Source organism: Diadema antillarum, unplaced genomic scaffold (assembly GCF_040938485.1).
Source record: "Diadema antillarum isolate AM-2024a unplaced genomic scaffold, OU_Dant_1.0 scf00000022, whole genome shotgun sequence".
Classification (NCBI taxonomy): Eukaryota; Metazoa; Echinodermata; class Echinoidea; order Diadematoida; family Diadematidae; genus Diadema; species Diadema antillarum.
The window spans coordinates 3,390,088-3,416,082 of NW_027270911.1; the positions used below are offsets into that span (position 1 = coordinate 3,390,088).

The 25,995-nt window shown below is 37.3% G+C and overlaps 1 pseudogene; it reads right to left on the reverse strand.

Moving 5' to 3' along the window:
- Window positions 1-25,139, reverse strand: LOC139731235 (L-rhamnose-binding lectin CSL3-like; annotated as a pseudogene).
- Between the last annotated feature and the right edge of the window lie 856 nt (window positions 25,140-25,995).

Below are 25,995 nucleotides of genomic sequence, written 5' to 3' on the forward strand. Positions count from 1 at the left end.
TTACACGCAGTCGAAGTGCACTTCCAGGTACTTGTAAGTACCTACGCACGGGTCGCCAAACACGTCGTTTGTTGCAGGCACTGAGCAGGAGTTTCGCCCTTCGCACCTGCTCCTCACTGTGGACAATGATGAGGATGCTCTGCAGTTTTGCTCTTACACGTACCTGCTCGAGGCAGGACAGACGCTTGCTCCTGTAGTCCTGCCGTAGAGGGTATCCCCGATGATGATCGTCTGCCCAGTTGGGCAGGACAGGTTGAGAGTGGAGCGCTCGCAAACACGCCTCTGCGCCCATGATGCGCAGACGTACACGACCTGCAAATACTTGAAGGTATGAACGCAGGGGTCGCCAAAGACCGAGTTGGATGCAGCAACACTGCACGATGACTGCCGATCGCAGGCACTCGAGACCCTAGACAGGGAACTCCCGCTGTGGCAGTTGGGGTGTTTATCGATCCAGTTGTACACAAGCGGTTGCTACGACGACCGTAACTTGCACTCATGATGTTAACCTGTTTTCCGGCGCCGCAGCTAAGAGACATAGTGCGATGTTCACAGACCACTTCATCTGAAATGGCAAGCATTAGAGATTAATCGTCAATCGGTCTCATCGTAGGAACAGTGAGAATTTAAAATAAACAATATTCAGAGAACAAACACTCTCTTGGTGGGTGTAAGTCTGGATTCCCTGGTCGAAATTCCGATAGGGCTATTGGCATGATTGGACCATCGAACCCAACAGACCTGTTGGTTTCAACTGGGAAAGTGAAATATTAGTCAAATAGAATACCAACAGAAAATTTCTTGTTGGTCCAATAGAAATCCAATAAAAATCCAACAAACACCAAAAGGATATCAATAGAAAATTTCTTGTTGGTCCAACATAATGTTTCCTGCTGGTCCAATAGAAAACCAGTAATCATCAACTGAATGTTCTGTTGAATACTATGGAACCAATATTTAATTCAGCGTGCTGTGACATCAGCTAACTTCGTCCACCTCCTTGCTTCCTCTAAAAGCTACAACTTATTCCTAGGGAATAATCACTATTATTACCTACACGAGGTAGTTTTGCGAGGCAATTGCAGTTGGTATTTTGCAGGGTCGGTAGTTCAGCAGGCGACATTAGAGCATATAACGAGGATCGGGGGTTTTGCATATACAGTGGACTCCCGTTTTAACGAAGTCCTCGGGACCGGCAGTTTTCTTTCGATATATCAGAATTTCATTATAACCGAACAAATAAACAATAGAAATACATAGAGTGGAAGACATTGCAGCCTAAATTTTTACTTCGTTGTAACCGGAATTTCGTTATAACCTACGTGTTTGTTATAACGGGAGTGCACAGTAAACATTCCGTCTCGCCAATCACTTTACATGAAAACGTTTCGGTCAACCGCAAAGCGAAGACATTCAAAGGACGTCCCTGCGTGTCGGTTACACGCACCGCAGAAGAACGCCGATATCAACTCATACAAGGTCGACCACTTCCAGCAGAACTACACGTCAAACAATGACTAGTCCATTTGTGCTCAATAACTGTAGAGTGACAATCAGTTATTACATCTCTCTCAATTGAAACAGAAACAAAAATAAAGAGTAAAAACGTTCAGATGTTTGAAGTTCGCCTGTTACAACTACATATATATTGGAAGTTGGAGTTGAATGGTATACATTGATGAACAATTTTCAATTATTTGACATGTTGGTGATGATCTACAGGTTGTCAAATGTGGCTTTATCTGTATCATAGTGTATCCCCGTATTCACATATTTTCCTAGGGGATAGGCAATAATTATTATGACATTGACTGGCCTTGAGGAATATACCAGATAAATATTGCGCACACCGAAAGAATATTTTCTGGTATCTCCCTCGAGGCCAGTCAATATCATATAAACATCTAGTTCTTTATACATAGTCGAATACCAGTAGTTGCATACCCTTTAGGAGTGGTTACTAAATAGGTTACTACTTCATTATCAATATAATGAAAATGATACTTAGTAATATAAGTTCAAATTATGTACATCAAAACTATAATGTCTAATACAATTTCTAATAAAGTTCACATTTTGATTTTACCATAAATATCTAAGATGTTAATGCTTTTCTGTAATTACACTGCTATTCAAATTTTAGATGAATATTCATGACCAATATAAAAAACAATATATGTATAGAGACCAACAGAAGCCAATGAAAACCAACAGAACCAGTAGAAACCAATAAAAACTAATAGAAATCAAAACCCAACTATCTAGAATCTATTGGTTTCAAGGGGTCCGATAGAAACCAATACTAGGACCAACAGGATCTTATGTCTGTTTCTGTTGGACTTGTTGGATGCAATTTGTTCTAATGGAATTCTATTCGGGTTTCTGTTGGTCCCAACAATACCAACAGAAATCAATATATTAGGAATAGAAACCTATAAAACCATTAGGAACCAACAGAAATGCTTTGCTGGTTTTTTATTGGTTCTATGGGATTTTCGACCTGGGCATATGAGTGCCCTGTTCTAAATATCAGAAAAGTTATCGGAAAAAATTCATAAAATCACAATTTTTGTCCAACTTCCCCCATAATCCACTAATAATGATGATAATGATAGTACTAATAATGATAATAAACGCATACGCACGCACACCCACACGCACATAATCCTACGAACACACTTACACTCACACACCCACCCACCCACACACACACACACACACACACACACACGCACACACAAAATATGATTGAAGGAGGCACTACAGACCAGACGGACAGACAGACAGAGGATCTGCCGAGGTCACACTGGTAAAAGATAGAGATCTTAAAGATCGCGATATCAAAGATCGCGATCTTAAACTTCGCAATCTTTTGCCAGTGTGACCGTGGCTTATACTGTCTCTCTTGGCAATAATGGAAACTTTCACCTACATTGCAGTTCTGCGTTGGCACACACAGCGACGGTGGCTGCCACAAAGCAGAGCAGATAAATTCCTGCCAGACCGGACATGCTGAGATGATGCTTCACTCTGGAACAAGAGAGAGCGTTTTGAAAATACGTGAACACTATACATTATACTAAGGTGTTGTGAGGCATTGTGCTACAGTGGGCTTCTGCACATTGTGACAACAAGTAATATAATTAATTACTCCAAAAATTAAAACTCCGTGAGTGATCTTAATCATACTCTGTTAGACAGTATAGAATTACCCACTTGCTAAACGGTTTATGCTGTTCACAGAGCGCTGTAGAACACTTTAGATTAGTGACAGCATATTTTTTTAAATGCAAATCTAAACAGTATCATACCTCTAATCTGCAAATTTCGTCAAGTTCCAAACTGAATCACTTCAATTTTCAACGATTTCTTTATGTCTTACAATTGACAATGTCCAAGATTCAGGAAAAGTGAATTATTATTATTGAGTGAATATCACTGTGAATCAGTTTGTTTCCCGCATTGTGAGATCATCATCAACGTTTAGATATAACTATCTTAAAATGGGGTTTTATCCCTGAGAATATACCTTAAATGTTTTGGGGTTGTTGTTTTTTGTTTGACTACGGGCGTCTTGATCATTATATTTTCAATTCCAGAAATAATTCAGCTGTATACTTTGTACTTATTTAGTAACTTTAAGATATATTCTTTCGATAAACATTGTTGTTTCAATATTTGCCAAACAGTATTCACGTGACGCACACAAACACACACACACACACACAAACATATATGTCATAAGTGCTATGGTCGTTAATAACTATAATTATAGGTGAACTGAAATAGATGAGCGGCCAAACTGACAGAAATTAGCGATTGCCGAGTGTTTCACGCAGGAATATACTCTCTCCCCTATATACACCTTAAAAAGCCTGAACGTTTAAATGCAATTTTACAGAATAAATGTCGACATTTATGGGACTTTGTAAATCTGTTTTTTTTTTCCTGAAGTTTTCTATGAACACATAAAAGAAACAAATAAATCAGAGTAATTACTCACATGATTATACAGAGCAGCAAAAAAAAAACAAACATACATAGCAAGGAACAAAAAAAAATGAGTTCAAGATGATATCACAGCAGTTGGTAATATATATCAAAGCTCCATCTTATTTAAATGCAAAGGCAATTTACCATTTTTCTTTGATATTATATAAAATTCTATGCCTTTAATACTCTTCAAACGTGCTCTGAATTGTGTATTTTCTTCCAATCTACATCCATATTGCCAGGAGGTTGACAAGAATCATTTCAAAACGAAATACTTTTGTCGGGATTACATTCTTCAAAAAGTATAGAATATGCATATCTGGTAACTTTCTTACACTCTTATAATTTCTTGATTATCTCAGCATGAATGTCTAAATCCACGGTACCTGAAGTTACCCATCCAGCCATATGGCAGGAATATTCTGTGACAAAAATTTTTATTTCCTTCTTCGTAAAGGTGAAATATCATAGTCAAGAACTAACTCCTCAAATAATTTGCAATCAGGATGGGGTGGATTAAGACCAATCTTCGTAAGAAAAGTATTGCTTAGACTTTGATCGAATGTTTTTGTTGAACCAGATGCATTGCATCGAACCCAAATATAAACAATCATAAACAAACTCGTTTATGCATGCCCTATCCCTAAAAAAAAAATACCATGTTCAAATTGAATCTAAAACCCGAGTACATCTTAGCTGGTTAAACACAGTTTCTGGTGCATAAGATTTCCGTAAAATATCTCTAAGGGCATTAACATTATCTAAGAAGGGCATTTCTATCGATTTCCACACACTATCATAGTTTTCATCTGATATTGATTTTACCTATGTTAATTTCTGCGCCAAAAAGATTACAGAAGGGTCAATCATTTTGAGACCACCCTTGTAAAATCGTAACATAAATAAATCTTCTTAACCCTGTCTGTCCCTCCATTCCAAATGAATTTATGAAATAAGGCAGTTATGGAATAGCATATAATATCCCATGTTTCACAAGTGTGTCTTATTATACTCAAGTTGACAAAGATGATATATGTAACCACTCATAATAAAGTGTCGCATTGAACTGTCGTATCGACTTTAGATGTCACTAGTATCCTGTTAAAACAAATCGAATTAAGATATTAGCATTTTTCTGGACTGTATCTTAATATATATATATATGTTCGGACAGGAGCTACTTCCACCTTAATTTTCATTGATACTATTTGTATTCTGCACAACGCACCTGAGTGACCCTAATATTTTTAATCATCTTTTCTCACTTTCGGAGAATATATGCACCTGCACCTTCTAAATCTCTCTTCTTTCAATCACCTTGGAATAGGCAAGGATGTCCAATTTTAACAAGTTTATACATCATTTTAGTGCTTAGGGCTTACTCTTTTAAACTATGTAGAAACGTAGAAATTTGCTTTGGCTTTCTTTTTGTAAATTTTGAACCGTGCGGTCGCATATTCAAGTTTGTGTAAAATGATGAAAGAACAGCTTCCTGAACTTACCAACCTATCTCGTGGTAAAGAAAGTATGGTGATCGAGGGCTGGATCAACAGTCTGACAGTCGAGGCCTTTCCAAAGCACTACTGAGGAGCACTATGGGTATATAGATGTGTAGACAACGGTCTGATTTTATTAGCATGATCTATGATCTATCAAACCCTTGTACGACGAATGTTTTTCTTTTATTTCTTTTCAATTTCGATACTTTTTAAGAGCATCAAGTTTCCATCATCATTTTCACCACCGATCTTCACCTCATTTTCAAGTAGCCCTTTTCAATTCTATGCAGGCAGTTTGTTATTCTGAGATTAATGTGCATTATAAAGAAACATGATCAACTGACGCGTCGAAGTACTTTGTCTACGAGTTTTATACGAGCAAAAAGAGTAAAAAGAAGAGAGACATTAAACCTAAAAATAATGCTGGTGCATGTAGCCCGATCGTCGACTACATCCCCCTCCCCAGAAAAAAAAAAATGACTATTACTAACTCTATAGATACGGCGACATTGACTATAGCATGCTGTATTTCATGCTTGACGAATGATGATGAAGGTCAATCAAATTGATCACAATTTTGATAACTTGATACTATTTGTATTCTGTACAGCACGCCTTAGTGACCCTAGTGTTTAAATCATCTTTTCTCCCTTTCGGAGTATATGAACCTGCACCTTCTAAATCTCTCTTCCCTCAATCACCTTTGAATAGGCAAGGATGTCCAATTCTAAAAAGTACATCATTTTAATGCTTAGAGCTTACTCTTTTAAACTATGTAGAAACGTAGAAAGTTGCTTTGGCTTTCTTTTTGCAAATTTTGAACCGTGCGGTCGCATGTTCAAGTTTGTGTAAAATGCAGCTTCCTGAACTTACAAAAACTGGAAGGATTCGTTGGAGGATCAGCATTAACCAGACAGTATTTCTCAACGAAGAGGATATGATTGACTATGCAAGCCTGTATTGTGACTTTTGTTATTATTGTTATGATAACTATTATCATTACATTATTCATTGTAATCATCATCATTCAAAATAATCACATAAATATAAGTAATTATATGTGTATATAATCAAAAAAAAAATATATATATATAGTGATGGATTGACTAAGGATAGACATGGTTCGGGTAAACAGGATGTTTGTACCCGTTAATGTACAGCGGAGACCACTTCTATAGCACTGTAAAAAATTTGTTTAGTTTCTAAACACCTAACTAAACACTTTTCTGTGACAGTTTAAAAACACTGCGACGCGTTTATTTATTAAACATGTTTAGGAACTAAACACATGCTGTGTTTATTTTCAGCACACCCGAGGTGTTTATCACACACACATGTTTATGTTTTAAACGGTTCTGATGTTTAAAAACTAAACACCTGCTGTGTTTACAGCCTAAACACCAAACGTTTACACCATAATCACTCACAGTGTTTAAATACTAAACACCACACAGTCACATAATCACCCACAATGTTTAAGATCTAAACACTGAACCAAAAAATAAACATGACGCACTGTTTACAATGTAAACACTGCGACATGTTTTTTCGCTGTGACAGATTAAAAACACTGCGACATGTTTATTTGCCATTTTAGTGTTTATTCTCAGAACACATGTCTGATTTTTAGATCGATCACAAAATTGCATACACTAAACATGTGACATGTTTACATATTAAACATCGCAATTTCTCAGTGTTTATATGATACATGTTTACACCTTATACATGCTGAGTGTTTACTAGTATATGAGACATGTTTACACATCATACATGGTAATTTCCAATTGTTTATATGAGACATGTTTACACATCATACATTCATACATGCTGATTTCTACGTGTTTAAATGAGACATATCATCATGCATGTTAATTCCCATGTATTTATTAATGTAAAGTGGATTGTTTCCATTTTTTTTTTGCATGGAATGAGATAAACGCATAACATTCATAGAATTAAATTTACCCAGTATGTACCAAATCATCAGCACACTTACATCGCATAATACCAGGGAAGACCTGGGTTAGCTTTCACAAACATTTTGGCTACAAGAGTCAAAGGCAATTCTCTGAATGCAAGTTATCAAAACATCAGTCAAAGCTTGGGCAATATCTGATGAATAAAAAGTTAAAATCCTTTAAAGGGGAAATCGAGTCCAATAAATAAGATAATCTGATAAAAAAAGTAAAATCTTACAAGTTTAACAGTAACAATTTTAATGAAATTGGATGAAAAATAAGGAAGTTATAAAATTTTGAAGTTTTGCTAATCTCTGCAAAGCAGTTTAAAGTGGATATGAATATGCAAATGAGTGAGTTGACCATATGCCATAACCTCACAATTTTCCTTTGATCGTGTACAAAAAAAAAAAAAATCAATTCAATGTTTATGTTAATGAAATGTGAAACATTATGGTATTGCTGGTTGAATAACTTCAGAAAAGTGATCAGTTAGATATATCAGGACTTGAGCCTCGGGAATAATTGCGTTTGAATGAAAAACTTGAAATTAAGTAAGTTGTGAGGGAATGACATGCCCACGTTGCCATTTGCATATTCATATCAGCCATTCAAGAACTGTTTCCTCAAAAATTAGCGAAACTTCAAAATGTCATAACTTCCTTATTTTACATCCGATTTCGATCAAAACTTTACCAATGAACTCTTAATATTTTACTCTTTCTTATCAGACTAACTTGTATTTGGACTGGATTTCCCCTTTAAATATCGCCATGTTTTGCTATACGACACAATACTGAGTTAAATGCAAGATACCTGGGAGTCACTGACCTGTACACGAAGACGTAAATGAAATTCTCTCCTATACACACAGTAAAGTTTGTATATGCAGGAAATGGCACACAACTCATTTTGGAGAAAAAAAATATTGCATTTAACAATTACTTTTCAGTCACATGTAATTCTTGGCCTACTTTCAAGAATTGCCGTCTTTCTACTATATTCAAAACTAATTCTTAGTATTGTAAAACAAACTAATAAACTTGTTGATTGTGAATTGCAACTCAACGCTTCGGAAGCTTGACATGTATGTAACAACATAACTGCAGTCTGTGAACCAAGTCCATGCCGACCTTGAAGATTGCATCAATTATTGGCAAAGTGCTTTGGGGTGTACCCGAACCAGATTAGCTCACGGCAAATTATACCATGCACAACACTATGGTCGTATTGGTACTGATCAGGGAGTGTAGATGATGCACTCCATCATAAGGAGACCCCCCCCCCCCCCCCCCAAAAAAAAAAAATAAAAATAAAAATGTTTTCACTGTACATGTATTTAGCCTGTGGTGAACATCTGCACTCCCTGATCAGTACCAATAATGGAACTTAAATACATACATGATATTGTTCTTTTCGCTGCGACGATCACTGAAAGTACATGTAGGCTAACAGTACTGTATGGATTTTTCACTTTTGCTATTTTGAGAGAAATATTAGAATGTTAGTGGATTTCAAGGGGTGAGTGAGAAAAAACTTCTACCTTGCTAGAACCTTGGAGAAAGAAGTCAAACTCAATGGGTATGTACATGAATAGTCTATTAGAGTCTAATCAGTCTCATCATACTCCACATAATCATGGTATAGAGGGCTGCTTTCAATCTCGACACAGCAGAGTTTTTGGTAAAGACAAGAGGATATGAACAAAGAAAAAATAATGCATTGAAACTGGAGGCGGGAGGGTATGCAAGGCTGTCATGAACACGCGATGTGATCAGCAAGACTCCTCCCTTGTCAATTTGTCAGTCAGTTGCAAGACTCCTCCCTATTCTCCATACATGTTGTACTACATTTCTAATACCTCTCTCCATGTGACCGATTTCAAGAATATCTCAGAAAGAAAATATTAACTACCGTATACTGCATTTCCTATCAGGTCTACAAGAAAATTGCAAAGAATTCCAAACAAATGCAACTACTGGCCTCTTATTTGCGTCCAATATCTGCTGATTGTATTGGAAGCACCTGAGGGAAAAAGAAATGAAATGGCTGATATTTTGATTTGATTTGTTTTGATTTCTATATTCCTTTTTGCACTAGAATATAACAGAAAGCCAATCGAACAAAGTTCTTGAGTAATACCTTAACAGTGAATTACAAGGGCATTGGTTGATGAATGAAATGAAGTGAATAAAATTGTTTTTCTTAATAGTGCAAAACGATTTCGAGCAAGTGTCTTTACATGTTAGATAAAATTACAATTTTACGTACCAGCTGTTAAAAAAGACAATTACACATATCTATGAGCAATAAGAATGCAGGTGACCATTATCGTAAGCACAGAGGACAATAGAATCGCTTTGTTTTGGATATCCCTGCCATTTCAAAACCAATTTTCATCAAATAAGCATTGAATTCCTCTTCGAATTATATCCAGGCCCCCTACCTTCATATTTCTTTAGAGGTTCGTCATTATGTAATACACACACGCATACACACACACGGAGAACTGAAGCCCCATCGCATACAAAACCCTATCATCCCCCATATGATTTACTTTATTCTAGTATACAGGTTTAGATGCACACTGTCAGTGAAGACAAAAAAAAACAATAGAAAGGTTGCTCTAACAGGTGGGATGCCTCCTAATAGATCTGTAGTGCATCATGACGATGTGAGACATCACATGGCTAGCGGGAAAAAGATTAGTAACATTCAAAATTATTATCCATGGTTCATTTCCTTCATATGGCATGTAGGCCTATAGATATAGTGTATATCAGTATACCGGTGTATCTTGCGATGTCCTTGTAATCCTCAGATTGTATAGAAGTAAGCGCATGCATCTTTCATTCTAATCCAGACAGGTTTGGCAGGATCCCTGATCAATTCTTCCATGACGTACTGGTGCTGGTAAAAAGAAATGATTACACAAGGAAAATAAATCAGTTGGCTTTACAATACAATGGACTTAACTGCTCCCATAGATTCTGAAAATGAATGGATAGCAAAGAAGTTGACTGAATCCATAAGCAAGTTCAAATTAAAAGGAATGACAGAATCCCTTCATCACATTAGCACTTAGTGTCTTGCGTCAGTTTTTACTTACTTTGATGAATTTTCTGGAAATAATTCAAGTCTTTGTTGTTGTTGTTGCTTCTTTCTTATTCATCATAATTATCAAGCAGAATTACGACCATTACTGTATCCTTTGTCTCTTGGGTGAAGATTTTCACATCTGTAATTTACACTTTCAACAATATTTGCAATAAATCAATTTTTCATATTTATTTTAGCTAATGGATTGGATTCGGGAGTCGGGAGTAGGTAATCCTCCCCCCCCCCCCCCCCCAAAAAAAAAAAACAAACAAACAACAACCACAACAAACAAACAAACAAACAAACAGAAGAACTTAAAGCATTTAAAATCTGCATTTTATAGAAACTCATTTACGTGCCCTTTAAGTACATAATATTCATTGATTTGGCTCTGCAATTTTGAGTACATGTACTTACTTGATTTCCACTTTCCACATGGGTAGTATACAGTGATGTACTATCCCCAGTTGATTTACTCTGCTGACTGCACCATTCCTCGTTCTCTGCCAGCAGAGGTAATGTCTTGCAGAATAAAACAGTCGTCAGGACATCATCGTCACCCACTTTGGTGCCATCGGCATCCCTTTCCAAGACATCCTAATGGGCTTTACATTCAATTTTCACCACCTGTTGAGTTATGAAGAATTTACAGGGAATAAAACGGAATTTCACTCAAAATGTAGTCACTAACCCATCGTCATTCACATGAAAGATACTTCATAACTTCGTGAAATTAAAGATACAGTGAGTTTACCCGCTAGGCCGAGTTTATCCATAACTACGGTACCGGTAATCTGTAGAGTGTAGGAATATTGTAACGTTAACAACACTAACACGTTACAGTTAACGTTAGAGCGTTCCCCGTTCTAACGTTAGATTTAGAAATAGAAAACTAAAACAAACGAGCAAAATCTTTCAGGGCGTAGCCTATTTCTACGCCTACTACAGTTTTACATTAAACGAGGGCAATTTTGCAATAAATCTTGTTATTCATCGACTTAGCAGACTTAGCAGACTTACCGCTTTCATGCAGGCCGGCCAGGCTAGAACTTTATCGCTTCGACGCCATAGATCCGCTCTAGTGCAGTAGGCCTATAGTACGACAGTACAGTCAGTGTGCAGCGCAGTCGATCGATAAGGGCAGTGAAGTGGACGCGACGATACCATACCAAGCCTCGCGAACGAATGCGCACATACTGTAGGCCTACGCACATCACGCTCCTTATGGAGGGCAGCGCCAGCCAGCCAATCAGACAGATCCATCCGTACGCGCACATCTCCTTTCCCGCCAATTGTGCATTGATTATGGTCATAATTATGCATAGCACGAGTGTGCGCTAGAAGCGCACGTACAGGGCATGGTGCTGCTTGCGTTGTGGCCGCGGCCGTCATGTCACATGCGCGGCTGACTTGTAGAGTACGAGTAGCACAGTGTTTATGTTAAACACGTGCGGTGTTTAGAACGTGTTTACGAGGCGTTCTAAATGTAAACGCCTCTGTTTACCCAGGGGCCGTATTCTGAGAGCTAATTAAGTGTCTGATTAGCACTTAATTACCGAATTGGTATTCTGAGAGCATGATTAAGTAGGGAGTTTATTAACTACCATGACAACAAGCGTTTTGGCGGGAAGGACCTACGCGTTTGCGCGTATCAATGCGCGTGCCCCTCTGAGAGGACTTAATCACAGAGTTAATTACGAATCGGTATTCTGAGGGTGTAATTAAGTATGAAAGTTAATGGAAAACTTAATGATACCAAAGAGTGTCATTAACTACTCCGATATCACGCATTACATCGTGTTTTCTCTGCCACAACGATGCTTATCGGTCTTCGGTAACCGAGGAGCAGTTGAAACTTGTTATCATGGTATCCGTAGAATTCAGAGAAAAAAAGAAATATAGCGGATCTTCGAGGAATTTTGTCATTTTATGTGAGCAAAGAGGTTGAGATCTTCGCGTGCGTAGGTGAGGGGTTGTAATCAAATACCGGAGTGTGCGCACGGAGCTCTTGGGTTGTAATTACAGGGGGCGTGCAGGAGCGCGCATTGAGGGCATATTTGCGCGTGTAGTCATCATTTTGGCTTCTAACAACGCGTCTGATTGGATGGAATAACAATTAGATGGGAGGGGCCTAAGATAATTACAGGGGACTTAATCATACCTTAATTACGTCCTCAGAATACCGATTTTGCCCATGATTAAGGGCCTATTAACTTCACGACTTAATCACGAAGTTAATTACAGACTTAATTACGACCTCAGAATACCACCCCTGACAGTAGAAGTGTTTAGGCCTAACCAACAAACATTTGGGTAATGCCCTAAACCATGAACGAAATTATTAACAAAGGCAACTCCCATTTTTTTCTAGCAGTTAAAATATAGAACGGTACATGCGAAACCAAAATATAAATTTATTACAGTTGTATTACATATTTTTAGGTTATCCTTTTTCCTTACTGATTAGGCATTTCCATGAAAGGCCTAAAACATGAATTATTTCATAGTGCATCTTGATGTCGTAACAGTTTCCACTTTCTCGTGATAAAAAGAAACTAGAAATTGCAATTTACACACCATTTCCAACACTTCATGGACATAGCCAGAATAAACACTCCAACTAAACACTCCAAGCTAAACACTTTAACTCTCAATACTTTACACGTGCTATACACACCGGGTGTTTAGATGTTAAACAAAGTGTTTAGATTTTTAACACTGTGTTTGGTTCATAAACATGTCGCATGTCGCATTTTTTACAGTGTATTAGCGATCCTGCATTGTCGCTTCTACTTGATGGCTACTTGACACAGTCAAATTGGCGTTAGATTGGCGTGACGCCAATCTAACTCCTTCAACCCCTCAAATATGGGCGGGGCGACCAGAAACAGGGACGGATGGAAATTAACTGGTCTGTAAGCTATACTCCATGCCCTGGTCGAGGGTTAGTTAACACTTTACATACACCAGCCCATCAAGCTTACAGCTTCAGCAGGACAAATAAGACAATACCAAACTAATTTGGAAACATTGGATCTTGAAATTCGAGCACTAGAGCTACTAGGTGTTACAAAAAAAAAAATCCCACTTTAAATCTTTAATCATTCAAAAACTATACATATGCGATGACAGTAGCATTGATATGAGCAAAAGCTTAGTAGTGTACAATATTGTTGCAGGTAATTTAGAAATGAAATCATAAATCAGTTTCATTAAATTCAGGATTTAACCCTCAGTACAAAATCTTCATTTTGCACAGGGGGTAATTGGTGTGTATGGGAGTGTGTGGTTAACACCCAGGCAATGATCTTTACAATGGCCAGGGTTTGAATGCTCTATTACGTATTCATGATAAATTCCACTATCTAGTCTTTATTCATCCTAAAATGTAATGTTTGCAAGAACATGTGAACGTGTGCTTCTTTTTTCCATGTGCATGCGTTTTACCCTTTACTTTGAATTCAGGCTAGTAGTGCCCTGGGGAATCCATCATGAATTATTAATAAGGCATTCGTGTGCCTTGGAGCAAGAGTCCAGAAGCCTAGTCAGCAGATCTCTGAAAAGGTGGTATTCGTGTATATTGTTCAGGGTTATTGTAAGCACACACATCATTGGCATTTGTGCAAAGTTCAATTTTGTGCAGAGGGCTCAAATTTGACCAAAGTCTGGAACTTGACTTTATTTCAATCATTGATTTAACGGTACTCATTCGCACTCTCGTAACGAAATCACCTCCAGCTGAATTGTACACTATTTAGTTACACAGTCAGTCGACAGTGTTTTCTGATGTATAGTTTTTTAACTATTCAGGATCAAAAGTGGGAAATGTTTTTATAACACCAGCGGCGGTATTATACAGTGCAGCTATGATAGGGCACGATTATGCATCGGTTTGCCTTCCCGCAGCCAGTTTCCTCGTACAATCATCTTTCCTTTGACTCGACAGAACACTGTTAAGAGATTACGATTTTTTTTTCATATATCGTTACTCAGTCTATTACATATTTATTCTTCTCTCAGCTCTGCTTTAAACTCAGTATTCCTGCCTAAGTAGTACATGTCATTTTCTCGTATAAACATTACTAAAACGACGTTAGAGAGAGACCACATCATGCTTAACGCACTCCAGTATCTTAATAACGAGGAAGGGAGGGAAAAATAAGTTAGGAGGGAGATGAAGTTAGTAGGGGTGGCCACCTAGCTATCTTTCGCGGTCGTCATCGCGGATCTCGGCGAGCTGCGTGCACGTCTGGATTGCTCGACCACGGGACGACGAAAAGGTGAGCATTGCCACTTGGAGGGGTCTCTCGTTGGAGCTGAATGCTGGGAAGGAAGTTCGCGCACTGCGCTGGAAGAAGAATTCACGTCACATGAGAAGACGGACTCACGCTCGCTCTGGAAGCTGTATTCACGCCGCAGTGGAAGAAGAAATTGAATGCCTCGAAGATTCAACAACCGGACGCGCGACATCGACTGTCATTTAGCAAATCCGACGATTTAAGATATCGTAGACCTGACGTGTGGTGCTCCTTAACTGATGACATTAAATGATGCAAATCTATTCATACACGTATGTTTAAAAAGCAGTTTAGGGATATAATGTCAAATCAATATTATGCTTTAATGATTAGAGTATGTTGTTATCTATTTGATTGCCTTTTTAATTCTTTCTCATAAACCAAGAAAGGGTTTCGAGTTTTGCGTATCAAGAACAATCATAAAACTTACATTCTCTTTACAAACATATATATATATATATATATATATATATATATATATAAATGAAGATATAAACTGGTAATGCATTTTCTTTTTTGCCATTAAAAAATGAGTTTATTCGACTCAAATTTTCAGCGGCCTCCGCCTTCTTCAGCCTGCTGAAGATTTGAGTCGAATTAACTAATTCTTTATTGGCCAAAAAAAAGTGCATTACCGGTTTATTTCTTCATTTCTTCGTGGAGCCCATACGTGTATTCTTAACGTGTTTGGATATGTATGTATATATATATATATATATATATATATATATATATATATGTATATATATATATATATATATATACATATGATATATATATATATTTGCAGTGTGTATATATAATATATGTATATATATATATATATATATATATATACATATGCATATGTTTTTTGTGTGTGTACACACACACATGCACATAACACTTAGCCAGTTACTCAAACTCTGTACACTTTCAGACTTTTGCACCATGCTGCACCATTCCGCATTTTATGTATGCTGACGATACTCAAATTGACATAATCCTACAACCAAATTCCCCAAGTCTAACCACTCTGCAAACTTAGTAGTTGTGTTGATGATATTAGGCAATGGTCTCGCAACAGTTATTCAAAGTTGAATTGTGTCAAATCAAAATGTTAATACATTCATTATCAGTTCAGGCGAGGTAGTTCTCTCACAGAATTTTCTCTAAAAGATAGTACTATCCCAATCTCTCAGTCCGTCAGAGATCCCTGAGATATTGTAGATAAGCAGTTGAACTGTCAATAACACATTAAGAATTCATGTCGTTTCGCTGTTTGGGGAATGATTTGTAAAATTAGCAAAATCCGCAAGTTATTGGATCAGTCTTCCACTGAACGTCTAATTCACGCATTTGGTTTTTTTTTTCTCATCTTGATTACTGCAATTCCCTTCTCGTTGGTCTCTCTGCTTCGAGTATTGCACCACTTCAAAGAATTCAAAAATGCAGCTGCTAGTCTTGTGACCCTTACCAAAAGTGCCGACAACATTACTCTAGTTTTCCAATCCCTCCACTGGTTCCGCTTACATCAACATTTCACCTTTAAACTCCTTATTATTGTTTACAAGATATGCAATAATCTTGCCCCATCTTATCTTACAGATTTGATTTCCTTCCGCATCTCCACGTCAACCCGTTCTCTCCGTTCTTCCTCCACTCTCCAATGTTATCATATAGTCCCCGCAACTGTACCCATTATGGTGATAGGGCTTTTTTCTGTTATTTCACCCATCTCTTTGGAATAAATTCCCTCTCTATTCGTAATGCTGAAAGTGTTGATAAGTTCAAACCTTTGTCATGATTGTTATAAACAAATCTGTTTACTATATCATAAGTTTGTTAATGTTGTTGTTGTTGTTGTTGTTATATTATATGAACATAATGCTGTTACCTCAATATTTCTTTTCCCGGATTAATGCGCTTAGAAACATCAAGCGCTATATAAGTGTTATTCATTATCATTACCATAATCATTTTGTTTCCTAGCTCGGAATCTCCTTAATGAGTGGTGACTGGATTATCTTTGATTGTGCAGTGTACTCCCGTTATAACGAACAGGGTTGTAATTTCGGTGAAAACGAAGTAAAAATGCAGGATGGGAAATTTCCATTCTTTGTTCTTTATTGCTTATTTGTTCGGTTATAACGAAATTTTGAAACAAATGATTAAGAAAACTGCCGGTACCGAGGAATTCGTTATAACGGGAGTCCACTGTATTATATTACGTGTGAGGCTATTATCCTCATCACTTATGTGCTTCCGATAATGGTCTCCTGCATTTCTATTACTCTTAGATTTGTTTGATATTTGTTTTGAAAAGCATGTAGGTGAACTCTTATTTTCATTTAGTGCGTAGAAGACACATGCTCGTAATTATTTTGTATCATTTTAGAAAAGGATTCATATATCGCATATAAGTATATTCCCGTTAATTTTTTAATTACAAAGACGGAAGATTTTCATTAAGATCCTACATCAGCACCACAATGTCGTTATTGGAAAAACAGATTCAGTCATCAAGACACAATGTAATTCCTATAAATCTTCTAAATCTGCAGTCGAAAAGAGTAAAGTTGCAAAATTTTAAAAAATTAAAAATCTGATATTTTAAATGTCTCCTGTCAAATTCACAGTTTATGTAATTTCAGATATGAAGCAAAATCGGATGAACAGAATAGTATAAGAGAAACTCTAGCCTGGAATAGAAACATTAGGAATTTTAAAGTTTTGAATGATTGCGTTGCAACCACTCTGCACTCGACTGCATATCCTCACAATATTCTACCAATGACCTGAACATGTTGAACTCTTCATCTAGTATCGTCTTATGTCATGGAATGAAAAATGATAATAATAACACGTATTCTTGTCATCAAATCACTTGAGTTCGGAAGTAAAATTGTGAAGTTCATCTAAAGGGGAAAGTGATTTGATTTGCTAACGATAACTCATAACCTAAAACCGTATGTCCAAAAAAAAAATACAACGGGACCCTCCGTAATGATAACTTTAAAAACAGTGAATCAATCCAAATACAACTTCAGGGTACGGAACTATTATAACTCATTTCCCACATCTTACAGACAACCCCATTTGCTTCAGTGGTCAAAGAGAAATGAGGAATTTTGTAGAGCATGTCAGGAATCTCTTCCTTCCAAGTCCTGTCTATTGTGTTCACACACAAGAGCATCGAAGTACTAAACTTGAAAGAATCAGACTCATGACATACTTTACTACAATCCACATTTCTCTGTGACCGCTTAACTGAATCGGATTTTCTGCAAAATAGAGCTAAGGTGTTACAGTTTAAGACCCTGAAGTAGCCTTTAGACAATTTAATCATATTGGGTGTTTTCAATGCGAAAATCTGATTGTATCTTTTTTTTGGGGGGGGGGGCATACTATCCATTGAAACAAAGAAGTCACTCATACATAAAAATCAGAGCCGTTTTTAGCATATGCTGACAGCCTTGAAAGTTTTATTATTTCATGCATGCTAAATAGAAGAGAAATCGCAGACAGTGCACACGATCATGATGATTTCATTTTGCTCGGAAAAGAAGTATACAATAATTGAAGTAAAACCAGGATGTCGAACCCTTCGATATTTCTAGCTTTTTTATTTCTATGCTTGGAAACTGCTTTCATCATTCAATACTACTTCAATAAGTCAAAGTTTGAATAACATGGATGAAAATTATCTCATCTCGTTTGTCAGAATTTGATAGGCCTGTATTCTTGTCTATGTTACTCAAACGATTTCGCCTTAATAAAAATACATCTGTACTACAAGCGATTTTTCATATCTTATTGAAGATGTTGTTATGTTGATGAAAGCATGTACACTTTCGTCAATTTTTTCTTGAATTCTTATAGCAAATGACGTCAGAGCAAGTGCCTGGATAGCTGTCAATCTACTGCGTCGCCAGCTTAAGAAAGTTCACCCATTCTTCTGGATAGAATTAAATGGCATATAAGATATCCCAGTAGAACCAGAAAAAAAAAAACGTGTAGAGTAACAACCCTCCATAAAATCCAACATTTTTTGTTCAAGCCCATTGTCTCCATGTGGTATAGTCATCGACTGGAAACCTGCAGAAAAACAAAGGAGAAATGTGAATATTGTTTGTAAGGTCATGATTAAAATGTACCGCAGGGGAAAAGGACCTATTTTTTTTTCTCTCTCTGGCAAAATACCTCTCTCATAAATATTATCACAGCGATTTTTAAGGAACTTCTACCGACTCCACAAAAGGACACCATTATCTTACCTAGATGGCGTTATGATGAAACGATATACATCACACGATGCAATTGAAGTAATGTACAGCAATACATAAAGCTGGCTCCTGGCAGCCTGGATGCACTCAGTCGAAACTACCACACGACGGTCGCGCATGCACGAGAGTATAAAGATATTGCTTTATATTGACATCCCCTCCGAGTTACATTTGCCCCGCTCGTAAGTTAATGGAGAGTTTGCTTGCAAAACAGGTTAAGCACCATTTCCATCATCAGATAGAGCAAAATAAAACCTTTCCAGTGGGAGCTCGCCTGTTACATCACAAGGACTATTCTTGATGTTATGATTTAAATATATACCATTTGCTTTGTTTGTTAGATGCTTAAATCTAAAATAACTCAATTGAAAATGATGGGAGTTAACTCGCTTTGATATCAGACTCTTCAAATATTGCCTCGAGGGAATAATACTATTCCAATCGGATTCATATATGCTTTGTAACAAAAAAAAAAAAAATGACGGTGCATATGCAGTACAAATCTTGCATACACTTGCAGACCCAACAATTGAGTAGGGCCTATGTCATTTATGACGTAAGGTATTTGTATAACACTCACCTGTGCTCACAATGTCAAAATGGCAAGTACATATACTCTACAATGTCTTCTTTCATCCCTTCTGCATGCTATATTATTTTGATAATTTACACGACCTGTCACAGCAAGAAAATATCCACACTCCTACCTCGTTATATAAAGGGGTTTTAGTAATCCCAACCAACTGGTTTAATTTCTTGGGCAGATTTTTGTAGATGATGGTTCTGGCAATGTTTTTTTGCGGTGAGTCGTGTAAACCTGAAGCGTTGCTTGGAATCAGTATCAGATCTTCTTTTTTCTTAAAGCTCAGGGAGAGGGTAAATAACCCTCTGCAATGCTTACAAAAATCAACATACCAAGATTTTGTAATGATGCTCTTCTTCTCTCAATAGGCAAATTATATAGACCTACACTTTTATACCGAAATTGAGGCTAATGTGTTGCAAATTCAAATAGGACGAACAATACAGTGTATTGATGGAGTTAACTTACCGAATGCTATCACACACAGTCGAACTGCACTTCCAGGTACTTGTAAGTACCTACGCAAGGGTCATCGAACACGCCGTTTGTGGCAGCCACTGAGCAGGAGTTTCGCCCTTCGCAGCTGCTCTTCACTCGAGACAATGATGAGGCTGCTCTGCAGTTTTGCGTTCGGATGCTTGAGTGAGGACAGACGCTTGCTCCTGTAGTCCTACCGTACAGGGCGTCCCCGATGATGATCGTCTGTCCAGAGGGGCAGGACAGGCTGAGAGTGGAATGCTCGCACACACGCCTCTGCGTCCATGAGGCGCAGACGTACACGACCTCCAAATACTTGAAGGTACCACGGCAGGGGTCGCCGAAGACCGTGTTGGTTGCAGCAACACTGCACGATGACTGCCGATCGCAGGCACTCGAGACCCTAGACAGGGAACTCCCGCTGTGGCAGTTGGTGGTTTGTATCGGTCCAGTCGTACACAAGCGGTTGCTGCGACGACCGTAACTTGCACTCATGGTGTAAACCTGTTCACCAGCGGGGCAGCTGAGAGACATAGTGCGATGCTCGCACACCACTTCATCTGAAATGATATGATACAACATGAGAGAGCGTAATGGCCAATTGGTCTAATTGTAGGAATAAACAGTGAGAACCCAGTAGACACTTAACGTTTTGAGAGCGTTTCCTGAAGGTTTTTTGTTTTGTTTTGTTTTGTTTTTTTAGGTTCCGTGGGTCTTCTTATAAAATGGACAATTTTACTTAACGTATACTTTAAGGATGTGTATCAGAATTTACCGCAAAGGACAGTTTTTGTTTTTGTTTTTGAAAACGTTTTTAAAAAGGTAATGGACGTTACAAAACGTTTTATTATGTCCCATCTGCTACGTCTTCGACATTTATAAACGTCCACTAAACGTTTTTATTAGGTCCGCTACATCGACTTCGTCTTCAATGAACGTTTTAAAAAGTTATTATTTGATTCGCTACGCCTTCGTCATTAGTTTCTTTATCATGAATGTTCATGCATATTTGTGAATATTCAAATAAAAACGTCTAAAATTTGAGAACCAGAAAAAATAAAAAATATTGAAATCTAAAGTATAATGGATTTGAACTTTCTATGTTAAAAATTGTGCCCACGTTATTTTTAAGTTATTCACTATTTCAAATTGTGTTACGAAGAGGTATGATTAACATATAAGTGGTTTAATTTTAGTAATCATGTCTTCATGCATTTCAACATTTTTGCCGTTATATAAAAGAATTTGATGTAGATTTATCAACTGGAAATAAGATATAGTAGGTATAGGCGGAAGGAGATTAGGAACAGGTAAGGATAGGATTAGGAATAGGGTACATAATTCCCAGATTGTGCCTGCATAATCTCATAACTATAATTTTCATTTAATGCCTCGTAAAAAAAAAGATTAGACGTTCTTAAAAGGTTTTCTGGACGTTTTAGACGGATATGAAAGGTTCTCTAGACGCTCTGGAAATGGTCAACGGACCTTTTTAGACGTTTTATAATGTTTTTGAACTTTCTAGACTGTTTTCAGAGGTTTTCTGGACTTCCAAAGAACGTCAACAGAATGTTTTGAATAATTCTTTAAAGCTTTTTTTTTTTTACATCTACAACGTCCAAAAGGTTTTGCAAGTCCTTAAAATTCAGAAAGGCTTTTTATGTTTTCTTAACATTTAAGAAACGTTTTTATAAAGACGTTCTTAAAACTTTTGAAACCATTTGAATACGTCAAAAACCTTCCACAAAAAGTCATTCTGAAAACGTTTTGACAAAACGTCCAAATAATGAATTTTAAAGTTTCAAGAACGTTCAGAAAACTTACAAAATAAATGTTTGCTGGGATCTACAATATTCAAAACACAAGCTATCTCTTGGTCAAAAGGTGGGTGTGGATGCTTGTCACTCATCTCAAGTACTCATCTCTCTTAGGATCGTTGAGAGACCCATGGTCGCGAGGAAAATATACCTGTTAAGCCAGTATACAATATGAAGATTCATACTCCGTTTTGTTATATATGCTTGTTTAAGATTGTTTAGCTTGGAGGGTGAGTAAGAAAAACTACTTTCTTATTAAAGGGGAGGGCCAAAGCAATTGAGAGCAATGTTAATGACCGGTGTTGACTTTCTGATTTCGATGGTGTTGTCTTAATACGTGATTAGACAATCACGTCTCAGTTAATACCAATATTCAATGAGGGTTATTTGTTTTCTTTTAGTCTCTTATCATGTATTAGGCTTACCTTATGTGTTGTTGTTTTTTTCAAATATTCCTCTACACTGATTTTTATTTGTGCGTTTGGTTGTTAATGTTTGTTTGGCGTGATAAATGGATAGTTTGTCTTTTTTTTTTTTGTTCAACCGTTGGAGAGAGCCTTGTAAGGGCTATTCCATCGGTATGGGTATAGGCTTTTAAAACGTTTCTGTATCGACACCAATTAAGGTATACATTAATTATGAATCATGGATAATTAAACGACTGTCTAATTCCCAATATAGATAGATATAAATATAGGTTTTTCCGTTGCATGGCAAACTATTCAATTTTCGCAGCTGCAGGCCCTACCCATATTTCGTCTTTTGAACACAGAATATAACATCTTACAATTTGACCCAAACCAAAATGAAATTACTCAAACATAATTTTGTGGATGTATATAATGAAACAATTGTCATCTTTCATATAATTTCTGTCACTGTGTTGAAGTTTCAATCTATCATTCATGCTTTTATATACTATTGGACTATAAAAAAGAGGTATGAGCTTTTGTCTCCCCTCTGGGAAGAAATCGTGAGAGAAAGTTGTGTTGTGTTTTAAAGAAAGAAAAGAGAGGGGAATGGGACCCTATACAACAAATAATTTGCCCTAGACAATATTACTGATATAAATAAAATAGAATAAATCTTGAAAGCGTATCAAACAAGAATAGTGGATATTCCATAATGAAGTCCAAACGAGAGAGCTCATAAAGTCCCCGCAAGGGAGCTCATAAAGCCAAGTCTCAACGAGGGAGCTCATAATGGAAGTCTCCGCAGTACATAGATCTCATACAAAATGACTCTACCATGTCTAGAAAGGAGTTTAATCATTACGCAACTATCAGTTATTATTAGAGTTATATTATTCGGTACCAAAAGAGAGAAAGAGAGATACAAAATGTGAGAGATTTTTTTTCCTGGTATATGTGTACTAATATATCTTTTCAGGATATTCCTCATGGAAGAAGAAAATTCGAAATCCACGGCACATATTTATATAGTTGAACACACGCCCCACATTAAAGTTGAAGAATTTTCCAACTTCATAATATTCTACGAATCATATATCACGTGTCTCATATGATTGGGTCAACACATTCATAGTCAGAAAACGGTCACATCAAGAGAAAAAGCATAATCTGAATAAAGATATCAACTTTTTTCCTTATAGTGTGGTTAAAAGAGCATAGTACATCACACATTAGCCAATCATACATTTGATTTTAACAAACGGGCACTCAGGAATGATGGAAATTTGTTTCTATTTTTGAAAGATTGTAAACGTAGGGTCTATTATTATTATAAGAATATCGGGCCTCGACACGACCTTTTTTTTCTCTCTGGCAGCAGGAGTTTCGGGCCACTAAAATCTTCGAAAATTTCAAAAGTGATATTTTGCCGACACAGAAATGAAAATGGAAGGAAAATAAAAGAAAATCTAATAGGCATCCTTATTTATCTTAAATCTTTATTGCCCAATCGGCAAACATCAAATCATACATTTTTGGGAATGTCGGCACAATGATATATGATTTTCATTTGAAGATTTCTTTCAAATAGGGTGAGGTTTTTTCTTGGTCTCTCTTCTCTGCATTTGGTCGTGCATGAAATATGCCAAAACTCACTTTGTCCCATTCGTGTGTTTTTTTTTTTTCTCCCTTACTTTATTGCTGAATGGGAGCTTAGGCCTCGTATTCGGTGCATTTGGCCATATTCGTCCCGATTCGGATCGTCATTCGGCTGTATAATTCGGCTGTAATCGGGGCATTCGGGTCACAATTCTGGCCACTATTCGGGTTGGCATTCGGATTTATTCGGGATGCCCAAAATTGATTCGGTTCAATTCTTGGCGATTTTGCTCTGATTCGGGACCTTTTCGGAACCTATTCGTCTCTGATTCGGGGAGCTCCCGAATGAGAGACGAATGGGTTCCGAATCCACTGAATCCATCAAATTCAGGCCATATTCGGGCAGAATTGGTCTACATTTATTCGGAAGAATTCGGCCTTAGTGGCTTTATACATACAGCACCGCTACATCTGCATGCATCCAAACACACACGTGCACCCGAAACTTATCACACCACACGTGTAGGGGCGTTCCCTGCTCCCATGCATTCCTAACTTCGGAAATATGAACCTCATGATCATCATAATAATGATAAAATGATAATAAAAATAATGAAACTCACGCATAGGCATGCACATTCACACGCACAATCCTGCACGCACACTCACACACTCAAATACACACACAGAAAGTTTGATTGAAGGGGGCAGACACCAGACGCAGTGGCGGATCCATTAATTCCGTAAAGGGGGTGCAAACAATATTTCTGGTGCTACTTCCGGTTTAATCTCATTTTTATCTTTTTATTTCTTTTGTTTTAACAACAAATAAAGAGGGAGGCGATCCCAGTGCGCCCCCTCTGGATCCGCCATTGAGACGTACAGACAGACAGAGGAACAAAGAAACATTAGCCTCCTTGGTCACACTGGTAAAAGATTGAGATCTTGATAAAAAGATCGCGATCTTAAAAATGGCGATCTTTAAGATCGCGATCTATTGCCAGCGTGACCGCAGCTTGTATTGTCTCTCTCTTGGCCAAAAAGGAAACTCTCACTTACATTGCAGCTCTGCGTTGGCACACACAGTGACGGTGGCTGCCACAAAGCAGATCAAGGAAATTCTTGCCAGACCGGACATGTTGAGATGATGCTTTCACTCTGGAACAAGAGAGAACATTATTTTTGAAAATGCGTGAACACTACACCAAGGTGTTGTATAAGGCACTGTGACAGTGGGTTTCAGTATATCTTTTCCCCTTTTATGTAATACTTGTCTATCAATTCAGCGTGATATAATCTTATATCGACGAAATATATTGGACAGCGTTAACATGGCCAAGGCGCCGCAATGGATGCAAGGTCCGCTTCCCAGGCGCATTACATGTACTATTTACCATTGGGAGCAGTGATTTCAAAATGTTCAAAATATGCACATTTGGTGCATATTATATGTACAGGTTATGGTTGTATCACAAAACATCCCATCATAAAAAGAAACGCGATTTTAAGTCACAAAACTAAGGAGATATTACTCATTTTCTTACTAAACAATGCTGTAGACGGTTTAGTCTACAAACAATGAGATTTTGTTATAGCCATTGTTCACATTCGGTACATTATTTAACAAGACTTAACATTGACTATACTAATTCAATTTTTTACATTGGTTGTTTCTATTCCTAACACACATTTTGGAACTGTTTTAAAGCACTGAAGCTAGATTTTTGTTTCATCTGCAAATGGTAAATAATGCCTTCAAATGACTGCGTTTAAATGGAGACACTAGTCTTGCGCCTTGCAGACCATCAACATGCAGGGTTATTGGTCAACAAGAAGACGCACATCTTGCAAAGTAGGCGCTATATAACCAAAGAATATAGAAGCGCTCGCTTCTATACGCTTTGCTACCAAATCCTATAATGGGGAGTCGGTGGTTTGATGACGAGACCTCTTTTGAAGACTTGGTGCGGATACAACGTGATACAAATATTCTT